The sequence below is a fragment of the Coenobita brevimanus genome, chromosome 89 (assembly GCF_032717465.1).
Source record: "Coenobita brevimanus isolate Jiangsu-jjx chromosome 89, ASM3271746v2, whole genome shotgun sequence".
Taxonomy (NCBI): Eukaryota; Metazoa; Arthropoda; class Malacostraca; order Decapoda; family Coenobitidae; genus Coenobita; species Coenobita brevimanus.
The window spans coordinates 16211887-16225766 of NC_137042.1; positions in this window are offsets into that span (position 1 = coordinate 16211887).

Below are 13880 nucleotides of genomic sequence, written 5' to 3' on the forward strand. Positions count from 1 at the left end.
TCACGGACAACAATTAGCACCAATTGTGAACTAGTTACGGCTGATTACATTAGCTTATGGAGGAGGTCAAACCACACTTACTTGATTAATAGATGTATAAACATATTTTTGGTCGAGATGGATAAATATGCCAATTCCATAAATGAACAGCTCCGGAAAGGGATTCGTGATACAGGGTAAGCTGCCACCAGAGGTCAGGTTAATCGCACACGTCTACCCCCCTTCACTCCCCCTCCTAACCCCCACCAAACACTGATTTGTTGGGCGGATGGATCTGAGATATGGAGCTTCGCTCACTCTCACGTCTTGCCGTATGTAATGTTACTTTCATTTATCTTACTATTAGGTGTATTATCAAGTGCATAAATCCATCTTCAGTTCCATGAGAAGTGATTATATCGATGTTTTAGCATATTTCAATACAATGACAATTTATAGAGTCTGGTATCCAAATACTTAGCCAACGTTTTCTAAGTGATAGACTAAAATCGATGTAAGAACTGAAAGTTATATGGCCAGATAAGTCCCTCTCTTGCCTTGTCATCTGGACAGCCACATATACACCCACCTACTTATCCACCTACCCACTCAACCCATCCAACACAACCCACCGACCTCACCTCTGCCACTCACCCAGCCCACCGATCCCTACTATCCACCCTACTAACTCACGAATGCCACACAGGATGTTCAACAAAGCCACAACTCATTTACTCATTCACTTCACCCTGCACCCATCCAGCCACTCAACCCAACCACCCACTTAGATCATCCCGACAACGCAATCGTCTCACCCACCCTGGCGACCAACGGTGTCCACTAACCCTGGCGACTCACTTTAAGCCACTCATGCCTTCAACCTGTCTTGCCCACCGACCCCCACCACCCACCCTCACCACTCAAATTCCACCCACCCTTCCCACTCACGAATTCCACCCACCTTGGTCACCCAACAATGCCATCCATCTCATCCATCCACACAACACTCCCACCTCTCCCTGAACACTTCCTACCCACCTCACCCTGCCGATCCTGTCCACCCACTCCTCTCACCGACCCACCCGCCCATCCACCCTTCTTACCCAACCTCATTCACTCCGCCACACAATTCACCCTTTTGAGCCCAACCCCATTCATTCCGCCACCCCATTCACCCTTTTGAACCCGACTTATTAATCAAACTCAGCTTATCCAAACCTAACTTACCGACCCCTCCCCGACCACCCACATATCCAACCACTTACCCAACCAACCCACCAAACGCATTCACTCACTAACCCAAGTACCTCTACAACCCACCCAAAACCACCCCACACTCCACCATTACCACTGTCCACCCACCATGGCGATGCACCGAACTACCACACCCACCAACTCAACCTCAACAACTCCACCCACCCAACCAACTGACTCACACACACACACACACACACACACACACACACACACACACACACAATAAGTGCGCGTCCACATTTGTGCTCGAGCAAGTGCTGGCAACATGTAAGCAACACAGTAACGACCACGCTGCTGTTGGGAACAGCAGCGTCCAGATCATGTTGGCAACATCATGACAAGTCTCAACTGCCTGGTATGGATACAATTATCCCGTCGCCTCTCCTGCAATTGTTTGAAGCTGCACTGAAACATATTTGGATACATATGTCCAAATACTGCTGCAAACATGTTACCGGACATGTTGCCTGCCGTGTTGCCAATATATGTTCGAGAGCACGTGTGGACTCGCCCCAAAACACGCAGAAACACACACACACACACACACACACACACACACACACACACACACACACACACACACAGGGAGTAGTTCACAACTTCACTCACTAATTACCCTCAGTGGTTGTTTATCCCCGAGGAAGATTTGCCCTACGTCTTACGAATTACTGTTTGATGGTTGACTGTATAATCATTGAACAGTTTGAACAGCATGTAATATTGAAAATAGCATAGTTATGATATTTAATATTTACCAAAGTATTCGCTCATTAAAACTATTGCCAACTGGATGGCATATCATGGAATCCTAATGGAAATACATCTATAATATAGCTGAATTAAAGGGTTTATATCGGAGATACGAGTCAATTTATTGTGCAAGCTGCTATAGAAACTCCCACTTCTCATATGTCCCTTTCACCGTCCCCAAATCCTCCCTCCCTCCTTTCCCACCCTTCCTAATCTGTGTGTGTGTGTGTGTGTGTGTGTGTGTGTGTGTGTGTGTGTGTGTGTGTGTGTGTGTGTGCATATATCTGTTCTTATCTAATTGTTCTTACCTAATTGTAGCTTTACAGGTTTGAGTCAAGGTCGTACTGACCATTTTTATCATACATATCCTTAAATTTATGCATAGTTTTGGCACTCATTATTTCATTCGATAGCGCATTCCACTGATCAATTACCCTATTTGGGAAACTGAATTTCCTTACGTCTTTCTCACCTTTCTTTTTATGCAGTTTTTTTTTCAGTGTCCTCTTGCTGATGCTTCTCCATAGGTTATATACTCATTGATGTCTCTTCTATCTTTCCCTGAGATGTATTTATATAGCGTCATCATGTTTCCTATTCCTTCTCTCTTGTAGTATTGGTAGGTTCAGTTTTTCTAGTCTTTCTTCATAGCTTAGATCCTATAAGCTTGGTACCCATCTTGTAGCAGCCCATTGTACTTTTTTTATATTATCTATGTGTTTTTTGAGATGAGGATTCCAGACCACTGATGCCAATTCGAGGGTTGGTCTGATGAATGAGAATTATCTTTCTCGGCATTCCTTCATTTATATACGTGAATGCTATTCTCATATAAGTAAGTAGTGTGTGCATGTTTCGTACCTTCTCATTTATGTGGTCTGCCGGAGAAGAAGTCTATTATTGATAATCACTCTTAGGTCCTTCTTCTTTTCTGATATGGTAGGGTCTAACTCCCCATCTTATAACCCCGATCTGATCCTTTTCCACTTTTATCAAACTTAATTACATGGCATTTATTCACATTTACTTCCATTTGCCATCTATTGCTCCATTTATGAAGTTTTTTTTTTAATTCTTCTTGTAGCTCTCTGCACGAATCTGTATTTCTCCTTTGTATTTATCCATCATCAGCAAACATATTTAGATTGCATCCAATTCAAATATTCCTATCTAACTTATATTGTTAATATATACTAAAAACATAATTGGTGCCAACACTGAGCCCTATGGAACTCTCCTACTGTAGTCACTTCCCTCCATGATGGGTAATTACTCCTTAGTACTGTTCTCATTACCCTTTTCTGAGAAAATTCTACTCCAACAAAAGAGATTACCTGAGATTCTTCCTTGATGGCACAGCTTCCATAAAAGTCTGGTGAGGTATTCTGTCAAATGCTTCCTTATTATCAAAATAGATACCGCCCACCCATCCTTCTCTTTTCCGTAATGTTTCTGCAACTCTATCATAATAGCTTAATAGATTTGTAAAACATGATTTTCCTTTTCGATATCCGAACTGTCTTTCTGTCATTTTGTACCATATTATTGCAGTTGGTTTACCTAAATTTTTCACGTTTTTCTAGTACCTTGCCTACAACACTGGTCAGAGATACTGGTCTATAATTGAGTGGATTCTGTTTATTTCCTTGCTTGAATAGGGGAACAATGTTTGTGTGTGTGTGTGTGCGTGTGTCTTACTGAGTCTCTCTCTCTCTCTCTCTGTATGCGCCAGTCTGCGTGTGTGTGTGTATGTGTGTGTGTGTGTGTGTGTGTGTGTGTGTGTGTGTGTGTGTGTGTGTGTGTGTGTGTGTGTGTGTGTGTGTGTTTCTATCAGTTTGTTTTGTTTGTGTGTGTGTGTGTGTGTGTGTGTGTGTGTGTGTGTGTGTGTGTGTGTGTGTGTGTGTGTGTGTGTGTTTGTCTGTTTATCAGTTTGTGTGTTTTGTTTGTGTGTGTTTCTGTCTGATTATGCGTGTTTTGTTTTTCTCTGTGTGTGTGCGTGTGTGTGTGTTTGTCTGTCTGTTTAGGCGTGTTTTGTTTGTGTGTGCGTGAGTCAGTTTGTTGGGTGGGTGGAGTTGATGAGGTTGAGTTGGTGGGTGTGGTAGTTTGGTGCATCGCCAAGGTGGGTGGACAGTGGTAATGGTGGATGGGGGGGGGGCAATTGTTGGGTGTGGTGTGTGGAGTGGTTTTGGGTGGGTTGTAGGGGTAAATCGGTTAGTGAGTGGATGCGTTTGGTGGGCTTGGTGGGTAAGTGGCTCGATATGTGTTGTCGGGGAGGGGTCGGTAAATTAGGTTTGGATAAGATGAGTTTGTAGGATGTCGGGTTCAAATAAGTGAATGGAGTGGCGGAGTGAGTGAGGTTGCGTAAGAAGGGTGGATGGGCGGGTGGGTCGGTGGGAGTGGGTGGACAAGATTGGCAGCGTGAGGTGGGTGGGGAGTGTTCAGGGAGAGTTGAGAGGGTTGTGTGGATGCATGAAATGGATGGCATTGTTGGGTGACCATGGTGCGTGGAATTCGTGAGTGGGATGGGTGGGGTTGGAATTCGTGAGTGGGAAGGGTGGGTGGAATTTGTGAGTGGTGAGGGTAGGTGGTAGGGGTCGATGGGGAAGATAGATTGTCGGGATGTGTGGGCAAAGTGAGTCGCCAGGGTGAGTGAGCACTGTTGGTCACCAGAGTGGCTGAGACGATTGCGTTGTCGAGATGATGGCATGGGTTGGGTGGCTGGATGGTTGCAGGGTGGAGAAGTGGATGAGTAAATGAGTTGAGTGGCTTTGTTGGATGAACTTCGTGTGTGGCATTCGTGGCTGGGTGGGTGGCAGAGGTGAGGTCGGTGGGTTGTGTTGGATGGGTTGAGTGGGTAGGTGGATAAGTAGGTGGGTGTATATGTGGCTGTCCAGATGACAAGGCAAGAGAGGGACTTATCTGGCCATATAACTTTCAGTTCTTACATCGATTTTAATCTATCGCTTAGAGCACGTTGGATAAATATTTGAATACCAGACTCTATACATTAAGGTCATTGTATTGAAATATGCTAAAACTTCGATATAATCACTTCTCATGGAACTGAAGATGGATTTATGCACTTGATAATACACCTAATAGTAAGATAAATGAAAGTAACATTACATACGGCAAGACGTGAGAGTGAGCGAAGCTCCATATCTCAGATCCATCCGCCCATCAAATCAGTGTTTGGTGGGGGTAAGGAGGGGGAGTGAAGGTGGGTAGACGTGTGCGATTAACCTGACCTCTGGTGGCAGATTATCGTGTATCACGAATTTCTGTCCTGAGCTGTACCCAAAATTACATGCTAGACACTCCCAGTTATATCGACAACTCATGACGTTTCTGGGGGTAAAAATAAAAGTACATTCAGGAAACATAAAAAATCGATTGGCACGTAATGAGAACTTGAATCTGACTTGTTTGCGGACAATAGGGTTGATCTGATGTTGGGGTCGCGAAACGAAGCGAGAAACTTCGAATGAGGATTCTTTTCTTTTCTGCAATAATCAAATTAAAAAAATATCGATTCTCCTTACTTATATCCAAAAGAAAATATTTTCATATTACAAAGACCCGTAAGCCACATTTCCTTAGGTGAATTCTCTCAAAACTGTGATATCTAGTGAATGAAATATTGATGAACTTTCGAATCTCACCCATCAATATATATACGAAAGATTATAAAGGCCACCATAATCTCTTTATAGACACATAATGCATGACAGATACAAAAAATACGGATTGAAGTAACATTGAATGAGCTGCAATGATGTGGTCTAGAGATTGTTTGAATTTTATCGTTAGGAAGATAGTTTCTTTCTTCATTTGTAGATGTTTATTCAGATAAAAAAAAAAAAAAATGCACGTTTTGTTAACGTAAAAACATCAGCTTTAGAAATCCTTCAGATCTATTACACTTGAGTCATCCTAAAAAAAGTACAAAATCCACAAATGTATTCTAAATTTTCTGTCAAAGACTCCCATTTCTATCTAATATTAGGAACAAATTTCTGAGGGTCGTAAAAAATCCTTGGGAAAATAAAAATAACTGATACTTGGGGTAACACATAGGATAAATTCGATTCAGAGGTTTTGAAGGCTGGCATTTGTGTCCAAAGACTAGATTGACTAGAAAATTAAAAAGAAAGAATGAGAAAAAAATGGATATTTTTTTAAATTTTCATACCTAGGACTTAAAAGTGGCATGGAGCGTCCTGATCAAATGTAAAAAATTGAATATACTAGGGGTGTACAGGTTATGTAATATCATTAGCCATACTCACGAAGTTAAAGTCACTCCGAAACGTAATAAATCGTTTACAAAAAAAAAAAAAGGTTTAGGTATTCATAATCGGTTATATAATATTAGAAAAAAGGAAATACATCGTCGTACTGATATATACAATTTATAAAAATTACTTGATTCCCCATATACGGAGTTTTATTATACATGGTAGGTCTAAAAAAAAATGAGGTTGCAGGAGCATCGGCCTGAGTTGTGTCTGCCATGTGAATATTAGCTGCATTTTCAATTACCGTTTTTTTTTTTTTTTTTTATCTCAGCCGTGAGTTCAAGAATAACAGAAAATTTTTTGAACTAGTTGCAGCTGATTGCATTAACTTTGGGAGGAGGTCAAACCTCTTCTACTGGATTAATAGATGTATAAACTAATTTTTGGTCAAGATCCAGAAATACTGTATGCCACTTCCATAAATGTACTGAAAATTGACTCCAAATCACTACTATTTATTTACAGAACTTAGAGGACATTCCTGAGAGTGAAAAAATCACATTTAGGAAACATAACAAGATATCGATTTACACGTAAGGAGAGCCTTAATCTTACGTGCTTAAGAACAATAATGATGAATTGATGGAGGGGTCACAGAAACAAGCGAGAAACCTCGAGTAATTTTTTCTCTAGTAGAAACACTTTAAAATTACTGTACATCGAGTCACCTGAGAGAATGTTAAAAAAAAAAAAATATTTGTACATTATGAACGTTAGTGTTACACCTGAAACCTCATTTTCATTGGTAATATCTATGAAGAATGTCATACCTCTTGAGGAGGAAGATTGATGAGCTTTTGATTCTCCCCTAAAAATACTTAATAGAATTTTCAACATTATTCCTCATATCCGTAGACCGTTACAAGAAAAAAAAAAAAAAAAAAGCAGGTTGAAGAACACTGACAACTTAATTATTGTTGTCATGAGATTGTACGGATTTGTAAGTTAGGAAGAGACTCATCTGTGACTTTTTTCACATGTAATTGTTTTCAGATAAAAAATATGGTCGTTTTTTGTTAGGGAAAAAGAATCAGCTTTTGGAATAATTCACTGTTATACTTGATTGATCTAAAACCGCATTATTGAATGCGAAAAAACTAAATTTGCGACTTCCACAAAAGTGTTCTTAATTAGCTGGGAAACACTCACAATTGCATCAAAAATTCAGAAAACATTTCTGAGGGTGAGAAATGTCTGTCTCAGAAAAAAAAAAAATTAGTAAGAGCTAAATGAGATAACACGTCTGATGAAATCGATTCACAGGTAAGGAAGGCTGGCATTTGAGTAGTTTAATCCCAAAGAGTTTCGTTGATTAGAGACGTGAATAGAACTTGGAAAATTAGAGATAACCGGACATTATTTTAATCTGTATAACTAAGGCCTTAAAGTGGCACCTTGAGCCTCCTTACCGAACAATAAAAATAATATATATATATATATATATATATATATATATATATATATATATATATATATATATATATATATATATATATATATATGACGGCTCGTGTGATATCATTACACATATCACTCCGAAAGGCAATAAAACATTTACAAGAATTTTTTTGAGATATTTTAATTATCAGATATATTATTAGGAAAAACTAAATATACTACCGTACTGAGATATATAATTTATTAATATTACTCGGTTCCTCACATACGCAGGGTTTTTGCTCATGACATGTACGTCAACTGTTGTGTTTTCCATGTCGCCATTACAAGGATTTTTAATATCCGATCATTCTATTGGCCTTTTTTATTTTTAATTCATCTTAGCCGAGACATCACGGGTAAAACGTTCTGTCAAGTGCGAAATATTTACGGATGACTGTATCCGTCAACTGTTGTGTTTTCCATGTCGACATTACAAGGATTTTTAATATACGATGATTCTATTGGCTTTTTTTATTTTTAATTCATCTTAGCCGAGACATCACGGGTAAAACGTTCTGTCAAGTGCGAACTATTTACGGATGACTGTATCCGCTTTGAGGGAATTGTAAAAGTTTTTTACTAGAGTGATGGCTTTATGACTTATTTTTGGTGTACGTCGCTAAATATGCAACTTCCAAAAATGTACTCCAAATAGCCTGCGAAACACTCCCAATTATTTCGAAAGCTTAGAAGACATTTCTGATGTGTTTAAAAACAATGAGTTTGAATTGATGTGGTCACCGAAGCAAGCAAAAAACTTCGAATGAGGATTCTTTTTTATCTGGAGTAGAATCACTTTAAAGTTTGATCGAGCCTCATGGCAAAAAAAAGGAAAAGAATATTTGCTCATTTTGAGGAACCGTGTACACCATATGCCACATATGATATCTTGTGAAAAGTAATATTCATGGCCTTTTGACACACGTAGAAATTTATGAGAAAATTAAAACCTTTCGCCAATCCGAGGTATATAATTAATTAGCATTTATGTTGTTATTCCTCACATCCGCAGACATGTAGCATATGACAGCTACAAAAAATGCAGGTTAAAGGAACACTGAGTGAACTAAATATCGGCTGTAGATAGTATGGATTATTGTGGCATCTTTTATTTACAAAGAAAACTTGAGATAATAAATGATCAAGTTGTTCGTTACTTTAAAAACATCTTTTTAAGAAAAATTTGAGTAATCCTAAAAACCGCATAATTGAGGGCGTGAACAGTAAATATGCAACATCCATAAACATAGTCAAAATTAATTGTGTAACAGAGAAGAATTTAAAAAAATAACATTTCTGAAGGTGAAAAATCACATTTAGGAAACATTTAACAAGAAATCGGTTGACACGTAAAGAGCGAAGGCATTTTAGGTACTAAAGAACCTTAAGTCTGAATTGATGTGGAGTCATCTCTGACTTTTTTCATTTATAATTATAACCAGAAAAAAAAATAGTTAAGGTAAAAAATTCTTGTAATCTAAAAACCGTATAATTGAATGCGAAAACACTAAGCTTGCATCTTCCACAAATGTGCTCTAAAGTAGCTTGGAAACACTCCCAATTGTATCTGAAATTCAGAAACCATTTATGAGAGTGAGAAACGTCTCTCACAGAAAAAAGAAATCAGTAAAAAGGCTACATGAGGTAACACGTAGGATGAAATTGATTTACATAAAAGGAATGCTGGCATTTGAGGGATTTAAACCAAAAGAGATCAGGGATGCTAAAAGAACTTAAAAATTTAGAGATAAACCGGACCTTATTTTTGTATATGGTATACAAAAAGTGCTTAAAAGTCGCATGTTGATCAAATATAAAAATATAATATATTCGCAGTATGACGGTTCGTGTGACATCATTATCCATATCACTCCAAATGGCCATAAATCGTTTACCAGAATGTTTAGATATATGTATATTATTTTAAAAAACTAAATACACTGCCGAACTGAGATACGTAATTTTTAAATATTACTTGGTTCCTCATATACGAAGTTTTTTGCTCATGATATGTCTAACAAAATCAGGTTGAACGAGCGTCGACGTCAACTGTTGTGTCACGTGTTGAGATTAAGATTTTATTTATTTTTTTAACATCCATGACGTCTCGAGTGAAACGTACTGACGTCAGAACTTGTTACAGATGATTGTACAAGCAGACTCTTTAACTGTAGCGATATCTTTATCAACTTATTTTTGGTCGAAATCGCTAAATATGCAACTTCCACAAATGTACCCAAAATTTTATGCTAGACACTCCCAGATATATCGACAACTCATAAGATATTTCTGGGGATAAAAATAAAATAACTCAGGAAACATGTAACTAGAAAGCGATTGGCACGTAAAGAGAGCTTCCATCTGACATGTTTGAGAACAATAAGCGTGAACTAATGTTGGGGACACGAAACCAAGCGAGAATCACCGAATGGGAATTATTTTCTTTTTCTGCAGTAAAATCACGTTAAGAAAATATCGAGGCTCCTTATGTCTAGAAGAAAATATTTTCATATTACAATGTCATCGTGTTACACCGTAAGCAACATTTCATTAAGTGAATTCTCCCAAAACTGTGATACCTAGTGAATGGAATATTGATGAAATGAGGCTCACCCATAAATATATACGAAAAGTATGTGGACCACAGGAATACTGATTTAATTATATTCGGCAAATAATGAATGTCAGCTACAAAAAATACAGGTTGAAGGAACACTGAATGAGCTGCACTGTGGTCTAGAAATTGGATTTTCACGTTAGGAATAGAGTCGTTTCTTGCTTTCTTGATTTGTAGACGTATCATCAGATAAAAAAAAAAAAAGCTCAAGGTTTTTGTTACAGTAAAAACATCGGCTTTAGACATTATTCAGATCTCATACTTGAGCAATCCTAGAAAAAAAAAGCATAATTAAGGACGGAACCCTTGAAATACAACATCCACAAATGTATTCTAAATTTTCTTTCAAAGACCCATTTCTTTCTGATATTCAGAAAATATTTTTGAAGGTGGTAAAAAATCCATCAGAAAATAAATAAGTAGCACGGCTAAATGAGGTAACACATAGGATAAAATCGATTAATAGGTTTTCAAGGTTGGCATTTGCGGTGTTTAAGCCCAAAGAGATTCGCTTGACTAGAAACTTATATTAAAAAAAAAAAAGGGATATTTTTATTTGCATAACGAGGGCTTTAAAGTAGCATCGAGCGTCTTGATTAAAAGTATAAAATTGAAAATATTCATGGTGTGGAGGTTGTGTTATATCATTAGCCATACTTATCAAGTTAAAATCTCTCCGAAAGGTAATAAATCGTTTACAAGAAAATTGTTTAGGTATTCATAATTGGTTACAAAGTATAAGAAGAAAGGAGAAACATAGCCGTACTGAGATAAACATTTCTTAAACATTAACTTGGTTCCTTATATACGATATTTTATTATTTATTAATGGTAAAATAAAAATCAGGTTGCAGGAGCATCGGCCTGAGTTGTGTCTGACATGTGGATATTAGCTTCATTTTTAATTACCGGTTATTTTTTTTTTATCATCAGCCGTGAGTTCATGAATAACGATTAGAACCAATTGTGAACTAGTTACGGGTGATTGCATTAGCTTTGGGAGGAGGTAAAAAAATCTAATTTTTGATCGAAGTTTATAAATATGCCACTTCCATAAATGTTCTGAAAATTGAATGCAAAACCTCCCATTTATCAGAAGTCATCTCCGAGGGTGAAAAAATCATATTTAGGAAACATATACCAAGAAATCGATTGACACGTAAGTTGAACCGAAAACTCAGGTGCTTAGGAAGAAAAAGTATGAATTCAGGGAAGGGTCACAGAAACAAGCGGGAAACCGAGTGAATAATCTTTTTTTGTCTGTGGTCGAAACACTTTAAAATTACATCGTCTCCTGAGTGAATGCTAAAAAAATAAATACTTGCACATTATGAAGGTTCGTGTTACACCTGAAACCACATTTTCTTAGGTAATATCTATGAAGAATGTGATACCTCTTGAGGAGGAGGATTTATGAGCTTTTGATTCTCCCCCAAAATTATTTAATTACTTAGCATTTTCAACTTTATTGCTTGTCTCCGTAGACTGCTACAAAAAAAATAAAATAAAATAAAATAAAATGCAGCTTGAAGGAGCACTGAATGAACTGAATGATATCAGGAAAATGTACGGATTTTAAGATAGTATGAGACTCATCTGTTATTTGTTTCGTATGTAATTATAATCAGTTAAAAAATTTGGTCGTGTTTTGTTACGGTAAAACAATCAGCTTTAGAAGTAATTCACTCTATTATACCTGAGTGATCTAAAAATGCATTATTGAATACGAAAACTTCAGATCAGTGACATCCTCAAATATGCTCTAAATTAGCTGAGAAACACTCCAAATTGTATCTAATATTCGGGAAACATTTATGAGGGTTAGAAATGTTTGTCTCGGGGGAAAAAAAATCAGTAACCGTTAAATGAGATAGCACGTCGGATGAAATCGATTAACAGGAAAGGAAGGCTGGCATTTGAGTAGTTTAAGCCCAAAGAATTTTGGTTGATTAGAGACGTGAAAAGAATTTGGAAAATTAGATAAATCGGACATTATTGTTATCTGTATAAATAGGGCTATAATGTGGCACCTTGAGCATCCTCATCATATATAAAAAATGCAATATATATATATATATATATATATATATATATATTCGAAGTATGACGTCTCGTATGATATCATTTCACATATTACTCCGAAAAGCAATACGACGTTTACAAAATTTTTGTTGAGATTTGAATTATCAGATATCTATTAATAGGAAAAACTAAACAATACAGTACTAAGATATGTAATATATTTACTCGGTTCCTCACATAAGTTGTTTTGCTCATGATATGTCTGAATAAATCAGGTTGCACGAGCGTACACGCCAACTGTTGTGTCTCCCTTGTTGATATTAACAGAATTTTTAATTTCCGATGAGTCTATTGGCCTTTTTTATTTTTAATTTATCTTAGCCGTGAAATCACGGGTAAAAGGTCTTGGCAAGTGAGAATTAGTTACCGATGACTGTATCCGCTTTGGGGGTATTGAAAAACTTTTTTACTGGAGAGATGTCTTTATTTACTTATTTTTGGTTGAAGTCTAAAAATGTACTCAAAATTGCCTGCGAAATACTGCCAATCATTTCTTTAAAAAAAAAGACATTTCTGAGGGTAAAATATTCAAGAAATATTTAACAAGAAATCCAATGGCACGTTAAGGTGTTTAAGAATAATGTTTTTGAATTAGTGTGGAGGTCACCGAAACAAGCAAGAAACTTCGAATATTCTTTTTCAACTGCAGTAGAAGCACTTTAAAGTTTGATCGATCCTAATAAAACAAAAAAAATATTATTTGCTCGTCTAGAGGAAACGTGTACACGATAGGCCATATATCCTTCAGTAAAATCTCTCAAAACTGTGATACTTCGTGAAAAGTAATATTCATGGCCTTATGACTCACACCTAGAAATTTATAAGACAAAAATAAGCACCTTTCGCCAATCCAAGGTATATAATTAAATAGGATTTATGTAATTTCTCATATCCATAGACATATAGTGAATGACAGCTAAAAAAAATGCAGGTTAATGGAACACTGAATGAAATGTATTAATCTCTGCTGGAGATAGTCTGGATTGATGTGAAATCTTTTATTTTATCTTGACAAAAATGAAATTGTCAAAATATTTGTTACTTTAAAAACATCGTTTTAAGAAAAATTCCAAACTGTTATTTTTGAGTAATCCTAAAATCCTCAAAATTGAGGGAGACCACTAAATATGAAACTTCCACAAATATACTCAAAATTCAATGTGTAACACAAAAGTAATCTCAAAACTAACAAGACATTTCTGAGTGTGAAAAATCACATTCAGGAAACACAAGAAATCGGTTGACATGTAAAGAGCGAAGGCATCTTAAGTACTAAAAGGACAGTAAGTCTGAACTGAAGTGAGAGTCACCGAAACAAGCGAGAAACCTAATGAGTAATTTTTTTTACCTGTCGTAAAAGATCTTTAAAATTATATCGAAACACCATACTGAATGTTAAAAAAAAAAAAAAAAATTATGAAGGTTCGTGTTACACGAGAAGCCATATTTCCTTAGGT